Here is a 17,701-nt window from a genome sequence, read left to right as displayed (position 1 = left end):
CCCCCCCCCCCCCCCCCCCCCCCGGCTTTGAAAAACCCAGATGTTGACTGGGTATGGATGTAATGGTTGGACAGTTTGGAAATCTGTCTACTTGATCTGTTTCTGTCTTGATAATTCTTCCTGTATATTCTGAAGTTCGGGGTGCTGACCTTTTCCCCTGAACAATGTAAACGATATATGTCTGACTGATTAAAGTAAGCTTGTTAACCCATTTTGAGTTGCTTTCCTTTAACAAAGCAGATCCAAGAACCTGTGCTAGCAGCCACCCTGGGAACGCTGGGGCGCTTGCTGCTACAGAGGATGAACACAAAACTAGCAAAATCTGATTGGAATGATGTCATGGTGCTGAAACTTAGAACAAGTTGAAGTTTTTAGAATACTATGTACAAAAATAATTCAAATTTTTTTTGGCATGTTGAGGACAAGAAAATTAGGATAGAAAGAATATTTTGTTCAGTAAATAAGATGACACTAGATGATGAAGGAAAAGCAGAAGTACTCTATGTTGTATTTCTTTTCTTTTTCTCATTTTCTCCAGGGAAATGATATCTGGAATGGGAAAGACAGGTAAAAATAAGACTAAACAGCAAGTTAAAGCTAAAGATAATTAAGAAGTTGTTAAGAAACACACTTAACTAACTTTAATGAGTCAAGTAAACAAGCTCAGTCAAACTGTATCCTAGATTAGTGGAGGTAATACCTAAAACTGGTGATTGTGGTTGCTGAGTCAATGGCTTTGGAAAGTTTATGAAAAAAAGGAGAGGTGCTGGAGAATTGAAGAAGAATGAAAATCATGATTTTCCAAAATGAGTAGTACATACCATCTATTGAATGGTGAATTTACTTTCAATTATTGGAGGAAAATTTTTAGACTTATTTATTAGGAAGGTAATCTGTTAGCCCTAAGAAAAGGCAACTGATCACTAGCTTTGGGAACCTGGGCAAGTGACTTAAATTCTTTGTGTGTCAGTTTCCTTATCAATAAAATGGGAATAACAACAACACCAAACTCACTGGATTGTTGTGAGGATAAAATGAGATAATGTTTATAAAGTATAAAGTAAATCATAAAGTGCTAAATAAATGCTACTTACTTTTGTTGATGTTATTGTTAACATCATTACTAAAAACCAGCATAGCTTCATCATGGCAAGCTATAGTGCCAATGCAATATTTATAGCACCTACAGTGGCTATGAATATGTCAGTATAATTCTGAATTACAAAATATAACAGACTCTCCACATGGAATACAGAACCAAAACATTTATTCCAACACCAGGAAGCCAAATCCCAACATAATGGCAAATCCATCTCAGCAACAAAGAACTCTATACACAATAGCAATGCAGAGGGATACCACTATCCCCAAGCTTTTCCCCTGCTAGGGCCTTCCCACAAACAAACACTCACAGCTCACTGCATGCTTCTTCTCTCTCCCTCAGCTCTAACTACTCTTATCAACTTCCTCTGGGCTCTGCTCCACCCTTCTTGCTCCACCCTTCCTTCTCCACCTGTTCAGCAAACTTCTCCCACCATAGGCTCCATGTGACTCAAACTCATGTGACCTAAACTCATGTGACTCAAACAGGTCACATGGGCCTATTAATGGATGGGCAAGATTTTCCAATCCCCATCACTGATACACAGGCCAATGCTATAGCTTTATAGATTAGTTATATAGATTTGGAATTGATTGAATGATCAGATATAAAATGCAGTCATTAATGAGTTAGCATCAATGTGTAGTGAAGTTTCTAGTAGAGGCTCCCAGGAATCTGTTCTTAGTCCTGAAATGTTTGACATTTTAATTAATAACTTAGAAGAAGATATAGATGTGATGGTTGCCAAATATGCATGTGACACAAAGCTTAACATGTTGGATGACATTTTACATGTAAAAGAGCTCAATGGACTAGAAATATGGATCATCCAAGAAAAATAAATGTAACAGGGAATAATGAAATGCCTGTACCTGAATTGTAAAAAATAATTTCACAAATACTAGATGGGCACAATTCTTTTGAAAAATATCTAGGTTGGGGGAAAGTGAAGGATTTCAAGATTAATATGACAGCTCAAAAAACTCCACAAACATCAACCTATTCTTTAAGGAAGCAAGTGCTCAGAATGAGGGAAATTACTTTTCTGCAATACATTGCTCTGGTCAGACCACATTCAAAGATTTGTAGGCACCACATTTTAGTGGTTAAGAATGAGGAAATTAGTATTCTGCAGTGCATTGCTCTGTCCAGACCACATCTGGAGAGTACAAGGCATCATATTTTAGACAAGATATATATAAGCTAGTGTATTTACAGAAGTGATTAACCAGAATCATGAGTAGATTGCAGAATATACTATACTTCTGACTAATCATTTGAATGAAATGGAGTTGTCTAACTCAGTGAAGAGAAGATTTGTCTGTATGTAAGGGGCCATCTTCAAGTATTCAGAGGTCTTTTCTATGGAACAATGATTAGACCAGCTCTGCACAAAATATGGCCTGCCAAAAGATTTTGTGCAGCTGGTGAAAAATATAGAGGGTGTTAATACAGGTCTAGACAACATACCACTCATGGACTGCTTTGGTGGGCTTTAAGCAGCCTGTGGACCTCTGTTGTGTGGGCCGGGATTAGCCTAACTCTTCTTGGTTCCAAGGGACAAAACTAGGAACAATGTGTCAAACTTTCAGAGAGGCAGATTTTAATATAAAGAGAAACTTCCTCATAGTTTGAACTGTTCTAAAGTATAATGCCTTGAGCAGTAGCACATTCCTACTCCCTGAAGTTCTTTGAAAAAGTCTGAACGGAGGAGGACAGAGTCAAGATGGTGGGGTAAGAGGTAACAACTTTGTTATAGCTCCTCCAAAACCTTTTCTTCAATGACCTAGAAAACATGACAAACTAAATTCTGAGTGGGAAAGCCAAGACAAAGTCATAGTGAATCATTTTTCCAACTCAGGGTAGCTTAGGAAGATAAACTGAGATGTCTAATTGGCATTGACCAAAAGGACGGCCTGAAAGCTGTACCAGACTGTGGCAGTGGCAGCAGTGGTGGGAAGCAGTCTGGTACCCAGGAATAGTAAGGGGACTGAGCATCTAAGGATCTCCTCTACCATTACTGGAGGTATGAACAGATGCCATTTAGCAGCAATGTTACCTACTACCTCATGCTGGGTTATAGTTTCAGAGTAGACAGAAGTGGTCATGATTGGGGCAGCCAGGTAGCCCAGTGAGTAGGAGCACCAGCCTCAGAGTGGGGATGACCTCGGATCCAATCTGGGCTCAGACACTTAGCACCCATTCAGAAACATCTGGCTGTGTAAACTTGAGCAAGTTACTTAACCCCGATTGCTTAAAAAAAAAGAAATGTACACAGTAGGCTAATGTTTAATAAACCCAAAGTTCCCAGTGCTCTGTCTGTGCCACACTTATAATTTGAAACATAGCTAAAAAAAACCCAGACTTTAAAAAAATAAGGTTTTTAAAGGAGTACAGTGATTCTTTGGACTAGAACATTTTGTTTCAAATAGAGTTACTTGACTATGCCTTTAAACCTAAATCAGCCTAGCTCTCATTGAATTGTCAGTAATTGCTCATTATTTAGGTTTTGATGGCTAGTATGGGTGGAAGTGGCAATTGTGTTCTGTTCTAGTCAGAAACTCTGAGGGTCTTTCACTCTCAGACTGATATTTTTGTGATGGTAAACTAGATCATCTTTTATCTTATTTCTTACCTAGCCTTAGTCATTGAATGTGCATGGCCTCAGATGAACTAAGATGTGGGAAAGACCTTAATTTAAGATCACCCACTGCATCCTGGGCCATGGCCTGTCACTTTGACTCTTGCTTCACTACTGAACTCCAATGACTTTGGAGGAGAAGAGTGAGGCTTTCAACTTTGTGCAGCTCTGCCTCACTTAAATGCAATTCACTTGCAAGTCAAAACATCACCCTCATGATAACATTGGTCCTCTTTGAGAATGAAGGATGAAAAGCAGCTATGAAAAAATGAAGCAAGAAATAATCCAAGAATTACAACCAAGGATAACTTTCCTGCAAAACAGTGTAATTCATGGAAAAATGGATTTTACAAAATGTAACACAGGGCCTTCGATCACTGCTGATGAAAAGATAAGACCTGAAGAAAGTTTGAATAACAAAACAAAAATCAAGAGAAACCTAGAACAGCAAATATATCTGAGCAAAGTGGAAGGCTATATAATAATAAAGTGCTTATGTTCCAATAGGGGAGAAGAGACTTGAGTTCCTTCAGAATCTCAATATTATTCAAGGGCAGCTTCCATAATGACATAAGACAAGAAGAGAACCTGGGAGGAGCTTTATTTTGTTTTCATGAGAGGAAAGAAAAGGCAGAAAAAAGAAATAAAGGGAGAAAGGAGGAAGACAGAAGTGGCACCTGTTAGTTCTCATAAACCGTGTGCATTGTAAGAATATATAAGTATAAAGAAAGGGAAAAAAACAGGCACTACATTGGCCTCACTCGTCTGAACTGGACAAAGGAGGGTTGAGCACATATAATGAATGAGCACAGTCAATTAATGTAGTTAAATTATAAAAAAATTATATATTAATTTCTGAAACAATTTTGACTGATGAGTGTCTGCTATCTAAGATATATAGGGAACTGATTCAAATTTACATAGAGGTTGGGGCGGCCAGGTGGCACCGGCTCCAGTGTTGGGATGACCTGGGGAATCAAATCCCGGGCTCAGACACTCAGCACCACACCCAGAGATAACTGGCTGTGTAACCTTGAGCAAGTTACTTAACCCCAATTGCTTAAAAAAAAAATTTACATAGAGGCATCCTCTAATAGATTAATGGTCAAAGGATATGAACAGGCAGGTTTCAAAGAGGGAAAAACATTATTAACCATGTGAAAAATCTTCTAACTCACTAATAATTAGAGAAGGGCAAACTAAAACTACTCTGAAATAAAAAAACTACTACCTTAGGGAAGAGCTGACTCAGGGCAATTATTATTAACATTGAAATTAATATTAATTGGATTAATATTAATATTGGAAGGAAATAAGACCTTTGTAGATCATTCACCAGTTCACAAAAAGAGATTTGCTTAGCTATATCATGAGAACAAAATTCAGCAAAGAAGGACAGGTGCTGAGGATATTTTGTGTGATTCAACTGAAGGAAGCTCCCTGGCTTGACTTGCCCATCATAAGTCAGCAGCCAAGCATCAGAACTTGGAACTCTATGTGGCTGCTTTGTACTTAAATAATGAGGAAGTGAAATCAATTATCTGAGTCCTCTGGGTCAATCATCTCTCAAAAAATGCCCCAATACCTTTCCTCCTTTTAAAAAATTATTAATTTAGTATTTATCTTTCCCCTAATTGCATGTAAAAACAAGTTTCAACATTTGTTTTTAAAATCCTGGACTTTAAATTCTCTCTCTCCCTCCCCACCTTCCTCACTGAGAAGGTAAGAAACTTGACCCAGGCTACACATGTGGAGTTATGCAAAGCACAGCTCCACATTAGTCATGCTCTGAAAGAAAACAGGGAACCCCTTCCCCCCAAATAAAAAAAAGCAAGAAAAATAAACAAAGCAAAAAAAGTATGCTTTGATCTGCATTTAAACTCCATCAGTTCTCTCTCTGGAGATGGATAGCATCCTTCACCACAGGTCCTTCAGAGGTCTCCAGGATCACACAATTCCCTTTAAGGAAAAGCTAGCCTCACTTGAATTTAGGGAAAGGCTTAGAATATGCTCCTAATGCACTCCACACTTCAGTCTTCTGGGACTTTCCACTACTTAAATGGCTTTAGGGATGTTATTGTTCAACCCCGACCTCAGGTATTCAGGAAGCCTGATCCAGCACTAAAGGCAGCACTAAAGTAGGTAGAGAAAAACCAAAATAGCAAAAGAACAAGCCCCACCCCAAACAAAAAACAAAAGCAATATAACCGTTCCCTTAAGGAGCAGCTACATCTAGAAAGGTCACAGGAAGGATTGTCCTGGGTCTAAATAATCAGATCAATACTGTGGGTGATGACAATTTTTTGCTTTCAGAGTAAAAAAAGAAAATTATAGTGTAAAAAGGTGACCATAAGCATTACCACCCTCCACCCAGGAGCTGTCCCAGGAACATGGGGGCCAAAGAAAAGATGATGATGATGATGATGATGATGTTTCTTAAATCACAAGTATTCTTTACAGGTCAGGCAGAATTGCCCTATATCATGACCCACTTAGCATTCCCATGCTCACCTTCCTTGGGAACCCCATGGAAATTTGAGGATAGAATATAAAACCTTTGCTCTGTTAGAGATCTTGAGAGGGGAGAACTGTTTTGCTATTTCTAAAATCTATCTTTTAAAATGCTAAAGTTAAGCTCTAAGAACCTTAACTTCAATATTAGAGATAACTGAGCAGTCATAAACTATTAAGCAAAATGAGTAAAAGTTTATTTCTTGGTTCTATGACAATATGAATATTTGAATAAGAACTTCTGGAAACGTAAATTAGAAGGGATGTAGGTTTTAGGGACATGCTGACAATGACTCAGAGTAGTGTGGTTTGGATATGAATGAAGCTTTTTTTTCTTAAAGTTTCCTGCAGTGATCTGTAATATTTTGTATAAATTGGAGCCAAGAATATCATTGATATAAGCAGTGGTATCACAAGTGCTCTTCTGATAACTGCTAAGATCTGATTACAATTGTATTATGGCATAGGATCGACATAGATAAAACACTAATACCTCACTCTGCTCCTCAGTTGTCTATCTTAGTAGTCAGTGCTATCTGCCCTGAAGTACTTCCCTTGGGTTGTATTTAAGTATTTCTAATTTTTCTTCTGTATCTTCTTGTGATACTAGAAGAAAAAGTTCGGGTAATTAGGAGGTACAGTGAATAGAGCACTGGCCCTGGAGTCAGGAGGACCTGAGTTCAAATCTGGCCTCAGACACTTGACACTTACTGGCTGTGTGACCTTGGGCAAGTCACTTAACTCTAATTGCCTTCCCTTCCTCCCTACAAAAAGCAAAAAAAAAAGTTCTATTTACAGTCCTTGACAGGAATGTACATTTCTGAGTAGGTACAACCTGTACCCCTTTGACAGTAGCATATTTATTAGTTTGACCAGTCTCTTTGTCTAAGACTGAATGATCAGAGTCACATCCCGTAGGCCCTACTTAGAATAGGTCCATCTCTCATAATATTCATTCTTCTCATTAATCCAATTAATTAAACCAATAAGAGTTGATTATCACCCTCAGAAACACCTACTCTTCCAAAGGCACTTAACTATTAATTATAATAATTACATCTGAGTAATCACATAGGAGTTGTCATGACAATGGCCAGCATATTCACCGAATTAATGATATCATCTGAGCCCAGTTGTGTGGTGTTTCAGGATTCCTTCTGGGTCTTAATGGCTACTATAGAGATTTCAGGCCTCAGATTAAATGAGATAACATTTGTAAAACACTTGGCAGAGTTCCTGAGACATAGTGGGTATTCAGTAAATGCTGGGCCTCTCTTAGGGCACATAGAATTCCTGTTTTACATCACTTTGGTTGGGATTCCTTTGTTTTTATGATGCTGCATCCTCACAACATGAATAAGGATGCTATTATTATTGTTTCTATTGATGTAACAAACATCACCCTAGTCCCTAACACCTAAAGGCCAGAGCTGTTCTATTTTATGATTACTCCTTCCCTCCACATTCTATTCCCTTAAGGAAACTGGAAAACAGCCTGGCAGAAAATAGTCATGAACCAATATCTTACAACACTTAACAAGAAAGGCCAAATTGGATACTGTAACAAAAATGCAATATTCACAATGCCCGCAGTGACTATAAATATAATTATTTATATAAATATATAAATATATTTTTTTATATATAAATATATATGCTGGTGTAGTTGTGAATCACAAAATGTAACAGGCTCTCCACATGGAGAACAGAGCCAAAGTATTTATTCAAATGCCAGAAAGCTGAGTCCCAAAACCAGAAAGTCAAAGTCATTACAGTAGCTACAAAATTGGTACACCTAGTTAATTCAGTGAACACCCACATTCTCAAGTCTTTAAAACAAAACAGGCTACCTCAGGAAAAGATCCTTCTCTCCTCACTCACAGTAGCTGCTCAGCCTCCATACTGCTCACTCCTAGCAGTTCCAGCTCCTAGCAGTTCTTGTTCCTGGCAGTTCTCAGCAGAAGTCCTCAGCAGAAGTTCTGTCTGGCTCTCAGAAGAAGTTCTGTCACTACAAGTTCTTTTCTCAAAATCTCTCCCCTCTCCAGCCTGGGCCTCTCTTTATCCATGGTATTAGCTCCTCCCTGTCCGTCCCACCCCTTCCTGCTATGTCAGCAAGTTCATCCTATTGTGGGATTCACAAATTCTGGGGCATAATACTTAATACAATTATGAACTTGAAACTAAGTGCTAAGTACCCATTAGTTTGCTAATACAAGGGGCATGGGAGATCTTCAAATCCCATTATCATTACAGATACATGACCTAGACATAAAGGGAAATATAAGTAAATTAGAAAAACATGGAATGCATTACCTATCAGATTCGAGGAGAGAAAAATGTATGAATAAGAGATTAAGAACCTTGTGAGATATAAAATGAACAATTTTGATTGCATTAAATAAAAATGTTCATAAATGAAACCAATGTGTGCAAGATTTGAAGCATAGCAGAAAAGAATGTGTATGTGTAATTTTATTGCCAGTTTCTCAGATAAAGAACTCATATCTCAAGCATTTAGAGAACTTTATCAAATTTAGGAAAAATGGAAAAGAATTTATATGTTCTAAGATATTTGTAGCAATTCTCTTTGTGATGACAAGGAACTGGAAACTGAGGGAATGCCCAACATTTGAGGAATTATTTTATAAGCTATGTTATGACTGTGATGGAATACTAATAAGAAATGAGGAGCAGGTTGATTTTAGGAAAACATGGAAAGACTTGCTTGAAATAATGAAGAGTGAAATGAGCAGAACCAAGAGAACATTTTATTCAGTAACAGTAATATTGTTTGAAGAGTAACTGTGAATGACTAAGCTTTTCTGAGTTATATGAATATTCAAATCAACTACAAAGAGCCTATAAAGGAAGCCAGGACCTATATGAATACAACTACAAAACACTTTTCACACAAATAAAGTCAGATCTAACTAAGTGGAAAGACATCAATTGCTCATGGCTGGGTTAAGCTAATATAATAAAAATGACAATTTTACCTAAATTAAATTACATATTTAGTGCCATACCAATAAATTTACTAAAAATTTACTTTATAGACCTAGAAAAAATAGTAACAAAATTCACTTGGAAGAACAAAAGGTCCAGAATATCAAGGGTATTGATGAAAAGAAATGCTAGGGAAGGTGGCCTAGCTATGCCAGATTTTAGTCAGTATTATAAAGCAGCAGTCATCAAAACTACTTGGTACTAGCTGAGGAATAGAGCGGTGGATCAATGGAATAGATTGGGTATATGAGATTCAGCAGTCAATGACTATAATAATCTTACTCTTTGTTAAACCCAAAGACCCCACTTTTTGGGATAAGAACTCACTATTTGACAAAAACTGCTGGGAAAACTAGAATACAGTGTGGCAGAAACTGGGCATAGACCATTATCTAACACTGTATACCAAAATTAAGTCTAAATGGGTGCAGGATCTAGATATAAATGATGATACTGTAAGCAATCTGGGAGAGCAAGGAATAGTTTACCTGTCAGATTTATGGAGAGGGGAAGATTTCATGACCAAACAAAAATTAGACAGCATTATAACATGCAAAATGGATAACTTTGACTACATGAGACTGAAAAGCTTCTGTACAAACAAAACCAATGTAACCAAGATTAAGAGGGAAGTGGGAAATTGGGAAAGAATTTTTACAACCTATGTCTCTGACAAAGACCTCATTTCTAAAATATACAGAGAATTGAGTCAAATCTATAAGAATACAAGTCATTCCCCAATTGATAAATGGTCAAAGAACATGAACAGACAGTTCTCAGAGGAAGAAATTAAAGATATCTATAAGCATATGGAAAAATGCTCTAAATCACTATTTATTAGAGAAATTCAAATCAAAACAACTCTGAGGCACCACATCTCACTGGTCAGATTGGCTAAGATGACAAAACAGGAAAATGATAAATGCTGGAGGGGATGTGGAAAAATTGGAACAATAATACATCGCTGGTGGAGTTGTGAACTGATCCAACCATTCTGGAGAGCAATCTGGAACTATGCCCAAAGGGCTGTAAGTAATTTCATATCCTTTGACCCAGCAATACCACTTCTAGGGTTGTATCCCAAAGAGGTCACAGAAGCAGGAGAAAGACCCATATGTACAAAAATATTTATAGCAGCTCTTTTTGTGGTGGCAAAGAATTGTAAATTAAGGGGATGCCCATCAATTGAGGAATGGCTAAACAAGTTATGGCATATGAATGTAATGGAATACTATTGTGCCATAAGAAATAAAGAGTAGATGGATTTCATATCTACCTGGAGAGGCTTATACAACCTGATGCTGAGAGAGAAGAGCAGAACTAGGAAAAATTTGTACACCATTACAGATACAACATATGTATGATGACCAGCTTTGATAGACTGGACTCTTCTCAGAAATGCAGGTCTACAAGTAAATTCCAAAAGACTCATGATGGAGAGAGATGTCTACATTCAGAGAAAGAACTAGAAAGAACAGAGTTTCAATGTGGATTGAAACAAATTACCTGCTCTCTTTTTCTTTCTTGTTTGGTTTGGTTTCCTCTTTCCCATTGTTCATTCCATCAGTTACAATCCTTCTTTTCAACCTGACCAATGTCTAATGTGAAAATATCTGATTGTATGCCTCCATAGGGGGTGGGGGTTGGGGAAGGAAGGAAGGGAGGAGGAGAAAATTTGAAACTCAAAGAACGGGGGACCTGAATCTTGTAAACTCAAAGTAAACCAACAAATTAATAAAGAAAAAAAAGGAAAAAATAAAAAAATAAAAGTTCTACTCAGAAAAAAAAGAACCTATAAAGGAAGGTGCTATTTACTTCCATAAAAAGAACTGATATATAAGAGTATGGATTGTATTGGTGTATATATGTGTATGTAAAGTTAACTATCTCTAGTGTGGGATTGGAGGGAGGGAGGGAACCAGTTTGGAACTAAAAATGTGAGAGAAATGGTTGTTTTTCTCTTATATTAATAATAAATGTTTTAATTAGGACCAGGATTTTTTCAGAAGGCAGTAGATTGTTCAGTCTCTGGTCATTCTTGATAAATAAGAAAAAAGTCAAGGAGGCAAATAGAATTTTAGATAAGCTAAATATGAGAGCTACTTGGAGAGAACTGAAGGGAAACTGAAAGTGGTATACTTTTTCCTCAATGTTTCATGGTACATTTACAAAGATTGATCATACATTAAACATTTGTATTTAAAAGCAGAAATGTTAAAAGTATCCTTTTCAGATCACAATGCAGTAAAAATTAAATCAAAAGTAATTGGAGATTAGACAAACTAATCAAAGAATGAGTGGGTTAAAAAAACAAATATGTAGGAATATTGGAACACTAATTCATTGTTGATGGAGTTGTTAACTGAACCAAATATTCTGGAGAGCAATTTGAAACTATGCCCAAAGGGCAATCAAACTGTGCCTATCCTTTGACCAAGTAATACCACTACTATGTCTGTATCCCAAAGAGATCATAAAAAGTGGGAAAGAACCCACATAAACAAAAATATTTATAGCAGTTCTTTTTGTGGTGGCAAAGAACTGAAAATTGAGGGAATGGCAAGAGAGAACTAAGAAGAAAGAATTTTTCATTCTTGTCAATTTTAGAGATGTAGGAAACCAATTAAAGAAAGCTACCCCCACCAATGTGGCAGGGGATGTAGAGGTATCCCCTGTTAGGTAATATAGACGTGTTCCAGGGACACGTCCATGTTAGGCAAACTGAACATGCCCAGACAAGCCAGGGTTACATTGAGAATATAAATGACCATAAAAGAAGGTTACAATAGCCATATAGTAAGAATGAGAAAAAGCATATAGATAGCCCTAGTGGTACATTGATAATCCTAAAGGAAACAAGAAAAATCATCAGCACATTTGCTGATTCCACCATAGAGAATTTAAGAGGCAGTATTGGCAAGCTAAAAGCTTGATTGGGTTAATGGATAGAATAATGGACTTGTAGTCAAGAAGACTCTGAATTCCACTTCAGACACTTATTGTTTGAAGGCAAATCTTTTTAGGTCTTGGTTTCTTTTTGTGTAAAATGAGAGGTGACAGAGTGACCTCAAAGGTCCTTTCCAACTCTAAATCTATGCTTATATAGCATAGATAAGAATGAAACAGGGTGAGAAGGTATGTTCATGTATGGAGCATGCCATCTTGTAAGCATCATGCTGATGAAACTGATACTGCACTATTAATACCACACTAGGATTTAAGTCTGTATGACTATGGCTAAATTAAGTCCAAATTATTAATTTAGTTTCTCTGGTTCCTAGAAACTGGTCTGCAGGGAACATTGATTATATACAGTAGGTGTACAATTGATGATTTTGGCCCAATATTATTGGGTCTTCACTTTATGGCATGGATATATTGTTGAGTTGTTCAGTTGTGTCTGGCTATTTGTGACCCCATGGACCATAGCACTACAGACCTTTATATCTTTTAATATGTCTTGAAGTCTGTCCAAGATCATGTTCATTGTTTCCATGACACTATATATCTATTCCTCTGTCATCCCCTTTTCCTTTTGCCTTCAATCTTTCCAAACATCAGGGTCTTTTTCAATGAGTCTTGTCTTCTCATTATGTAGCCAAAGTTTTTAAGCTTCACCTTCTGTATTTGACCTTCCAGTGTAAAGCCTGAATTAATTTCTTTAAGTATTGACTGATTTAGTATCCTTTTTGTCCATTTCTTCTTTAGCACCATGATTAGAAAGCACTGATTCTATGGTGCTGAGCTTTCCTTAAAGTCCAACTCTCACAGCTATACATCGCTACTGGAAAAACCATAGCTTTGACTGTGGACACCTTTGTCAGCAAGGTAATATCTCTGCTTTTAAGTATCTTGTTTAGATTTGCCATAGCTTGCTTTCCAAGGAGCAGCCTACCAGACTCTATGTGATCTTTGAGCCCAAGACATAAAATCTGACATGTTTCCATTTCTTCTCCCTCTATTTGCCAGAGAGTTATTAGAGGAGTTGCCATGATTTTCGGGGTTTTCTAAATGTTAAGCTTCTAGCAGCTTTTACATTCTCCTTTCACCCTCATCAAGAGGCTTCTCGATTTCTCTTTACTTTCTGCTATCAGAGTGGTATTATCAGCCTGTCTGAGATTATTGATGTTTTTCCTGGCAACCTTAATTCTGACTTCTGATTCATTCAACTTGACATTTCACATTATGTACTCTGGATAGAAATTAAATAAATCATTTGACACTATATAGCCTCATTGTACTCCTTTTCCAATCTTAAACCAATCAGTTGTTCCGTATTCACCGTATTCAATTCTAATGGTTTCTTTTTGACCCTTGGTTCCTCAGAAGACAAGTAAGAGGGTCTGCTACTCCCATCTCTTTGAGGACTTGCCACATTTTGTTGTGATCCACCGTCAAAGGCTTTAGTGTAGTCAACAAAGCAGAAGTAGATGTTTCTCCGAGCTCCTTTGATTTCTCCATAATCCAGCAAACGTTGGCAAGTTGGTCTCTAGTTCCTCTGCCTCTCCAAAATCTAACCTGCTCTTCTGCTAATTCAGTTTCACATATTGTTGCAACTAAGGTTGCAGAATATTAAGTCTAACTGTGCTGGTGTGTGAAATGAGGGCGATTGTTCAGTAATTTGAAAACTCCTTGCTATCACCATTCTTTAGGATTGGGATCTTTTCCAATCCAGTGGCTACTATTTATGATGAACCAGACATGTCTTAATCTCTCACCAGGGTATACTCTGGACTTTTCCATCATGCCTCAGAAATCTCCTAACGCTGACAGACCCCCCCAGTCCTGTAAGTCACACCTCATATATTCCCTCAGTTCCTCCTTCTGATTGCATGGCTCCTTTCAGAAACTTCATTTCAAAAGAGTGCTCAAACTAGCCATCTCTATTGTTCTCACCAGGTTGCACTCTGGACTTCATTAGTCTCCCCCAGCTTCCCCATCTTCCTTTTATCTGTCAACTTCCCCCTTTGGAATATAATTTTCTTGACAGCAAGGACTCTTTCTTTGTTATTGTATTTCTTTTCTCAGTACTTAGTGCCTGGCACATAATAACTAACAATAAATAACTATTTACTGAATGATTGTTGACTGACTGACTGTTCCAATTTAATGATCTTAAAATAATCAGAGGAATTCAATCAGGTTAAGTTGCCAAACTTAGAGATAAGAAGCTGGATGCAGAAGTAGGGTCCAGTATGTCCACTCCTATGTATAGCTCATTTTAAACCACAGTGCCATTTTTGGGATAGTTTTGACTTCATTGCTATAATAACACAGTTAAAAATAAACAGCTTTCAGTTATTGAGCAATGTTCTACTTGTATTTGTTCTTAACGACTTGTTTCTTGGCAAGGATTGAAAATTTCCATTCTTTTTAAAGAATAGTTTTGAGATAATGATTATGAGAGAGTGAGGTAGCTAGTTAAGTGTAGGCACAATATTACTCCTACTAATATTTTCAGCCTATTCTTGTTTATTTAGTGGCAAAAAATAGCAGTGAAAAAATCCAATTACCTTCACAGACAGTTTATTTATCAATTTCTGAGAATTTTTTTCAACTCTTGGGCACTATTTTATCTTGTTCCTGTAGAATGGTGACCAGAAATCTGTATAAATGGAAACCATCACCATTTTAAACAGGGTAACATTGATCAAAATATCCAAATTCCACTGAAAGAACATCCATAGGTATATAAGTCATTTGTTAAGTGCCCTTTCACTTCTCTTTTATCTTTTTGAATATATAATGTTTTCTACTTGGGAGATAGAAAAATGCATATTAGTTTGCCACTGTGCGTCCTTTTTGGAAAAAAGCATTCTAGAACACATCCCAAATGGGTTAACAAATCTGGAAGTCAAAATGAAATGAATTGTTGATTTGGTATGAAGAATATTTTCATATTCAAAGTTTATTATTGGTTAAAGCTTTTAGAAAACACAAGAGCCTAGAAAACATAAGCTAAAATAATTCTACTATGTACATTTCTGTTTGGTTATTTGGTTGAAGTTTTTTTAAGATATAATTTTTATTGATATCAAAATATCACTAGAAGGTTGCCTTGCTGGAAGGAGTTTTTACATCAATAAGATTTCCTTCTGTATCCCTTATCTAACCCCTATAAAGTCATCCTTTATATCAAATTATCTTTATGGAGAAAGAAGGAAAAAGGAAGAAAGATAAAAGAAATAATGGAAAAAGAAAAGGAAGAAAGGTAGGAGGGAAGGAAAAAGGAAGGAGGAAAAAAGGAAAAAAAGAGAAAAAATAAGAGAGAAAAATCAGCAAAATGGGTTAAAACATAGAAAAAATTAGATTATATGCAACATTCAACACCCTGAGGTACCCCCTCTCTCCAAGCTCTGCAAAGGTATGGGAGAGGTATCTTCTCACACTACTCTTTTGGGGTCAAAATTATTCTTTATACTTTTGCAACACTTGTTTTTATTGTTTTGTGGTTATTGTTATTTCAATTTATGTTGTAGTTATCATGCATTTTGCTTTCTTAGCTCTATTTATGTCACTTTGTATCAATTCATGTAACTCCATGCTTCTCTGCATTCACCATATCCATCACTTCTTGCAGCATAATAATATTCCATTATATTCAAGTACCATAATTGGTTTAGCTATTCCCCAAGTGATGGGCATTTATTTTGTTTCCAGTTATTTTAATGTTGTGTAGAACTTTTCTTTTGTCAATGACCTCTTTGGGGCACAGTTAGCAGTAGACTCTATGGGTAAAAAGGTATGGGCATTTTGGCCATTTTATTTGTATAATTCCAAATTGTTTTCTAGAATCTGTGAACTAACAACTAAATCAACAATGCATTAATGTACTCATTTTCTCAAAACACTTTCAACATTGGACTATTTCTCTTTTGTAATCTTTGCCATTTTATTGGGTGTGAGGTGAAACCTCAGGGCTTTTTTAAAAAATGCGTTTCTCTTATTAGAGATTGAGAAGTCTTTAATATTTTCAAATAATTTGTAGTTCCTTTGAGAACTGTTTGGTCATATCCTTTGTTTACTTTTTAAGGAATGACTTTTGGTTTTATTTTTCTATCAGCTATATATGTTGGATATCATTATCAAATTTATTAATATTTGATAGAAAGTATTTTATCTTTTGACCACTTCTCTCATCTTAGATGCATTAATTTTTTTGTGCAATTTTTTATTTAATGTCATCAAAACAATCTATTTTATCAATTATAATTGCTTCCAACCCTTGTTTGATTTAGAATTCATACGCCATTTGTAGTTGTGAAAAGTATATGATCTGTTTTCTTCTAATTTTTTTATGTGATGATCTCTTATATTTAGGTCATATATTCATTTTTAATTTATTGTGAAATATAGTTTAAGGTTTTATTGTAAGGTAAACCTAATTATTGCCATATTCCAGTTTCCAGCTTTTCAAAGAGTTCTAATACATAAAGTCAAATATTTTAAAGTCAATTACTGGGTCCATTCAATTAGTTGAACAAATGAATACATAAATTTGATATGGTTTGTGAATCAGCAAAAAATACAGTTAACCCTCATTTTTTATTCATAATTTGATGGAATTCAAGTCATAGAGACCATTTTCTGTGTAGTATAAGGTTATACATGTCTCTTGTTAGAGCTAGACAAAAGCTGACAGATTGTTTACTCCAACTGCCTCATTTACAAATGAGAAAACTAAAACCCCCAAAGGGTAAGTGAATTGTCTAAGGTCATAGATCTAGTAAGTGACTGAGCTTATTCAGTCATATCTACATTCTTTGATACCAGTTTAGGTATTCTTTCTACTACACCACACTATCTATGAGAAGGAATTCTTCACCTGCAGCCTATGAATTAAAATATACATACACATATGTATGTATATATACAAGTATATGTGTGTATGCATATATGCATGTATATAGTGTGTGTATATGCATACATGCATGTATAGTTAATTATATCTCAATATAATTTGTTCCCTTTGGAATCCTACATATTTTATGAATTTTAAAACAGTGCATTATTTTGAAAAGAAGTTCATAAACTTCACATGACTGCCAAAGGGGTTTATCATACAAACACAAAATTTAAGAATCTCAGTCACAAAGGGCCTTCAACTTTTTCAGAATTGAGAATCATAAAGATATGATGATCACATCATATCATAGGGTAGCCAAGATAACAATACTCTGACTTTTATTTTTAAAAAGATAAGTTTTATAGGCACTCACCTATGCAGGAAAAGCTTATTTTGTTATATTATCCCTTAAAATTTCTTTTGAATTCAGGGTCCAGGTCTTTTAAATTCTCCTTTAAACATGTGGATATAGCATGTTTAAAAATACTTAAATCACTTCAAAATGTCATACAAATTATATTGGTGTCTTTGGATCTCTAAGACTTTTTATCATTTAGCTAAAGATATAAAGATATTCTTCACATACTTTTTATTA

The 17,701-nt window shown here is 36.0% G+C and overlaps 1 long non-coding RNA gene across 1 annotated transcript in view; it reads right to left on the bottom strand.

Moving 5' to 3' along the window:
- LOC138161045 (uncharacterized) overlaps window positions 1-8,286 on the bottom strand; it is a 142,786-nt gene extending 134,500 nt beyond the window's left edge. The window contains exon 1 of the long non-coding RNA XR_011168254.1: window positions 8,105-8,286. This is a non-coding gene — a long non-coding RNA (uncharacterized lncRNA). The remainder of the gene's footprint in view (window positions 1-8,104) is intronic.
- Between the last annotated feature and the right edge of the window lie 9,415 nt (window positions 8,287-17,701).

Source organism: Petaurus breviceps, unplaced genomic scaffold (assembly GCF_028583685.1).
Source record: "Petaurus breviceps papuanus isolate PSGF00001 unplaced genomic scaffold, PetGlider_PUasm1.0 183, whole genome shotgun sequence".
Lineage (NCBI taxonomy): Eukaryota > Metazoa > Chordata > Mammalia > Diprotodontia > Petauridae > Petaurus > Petaurus breviceps.
Note: the sequence above shows the minus strand (reverse complement) of the source record. Positions and strands in the feature narration are given on the sequence as shown.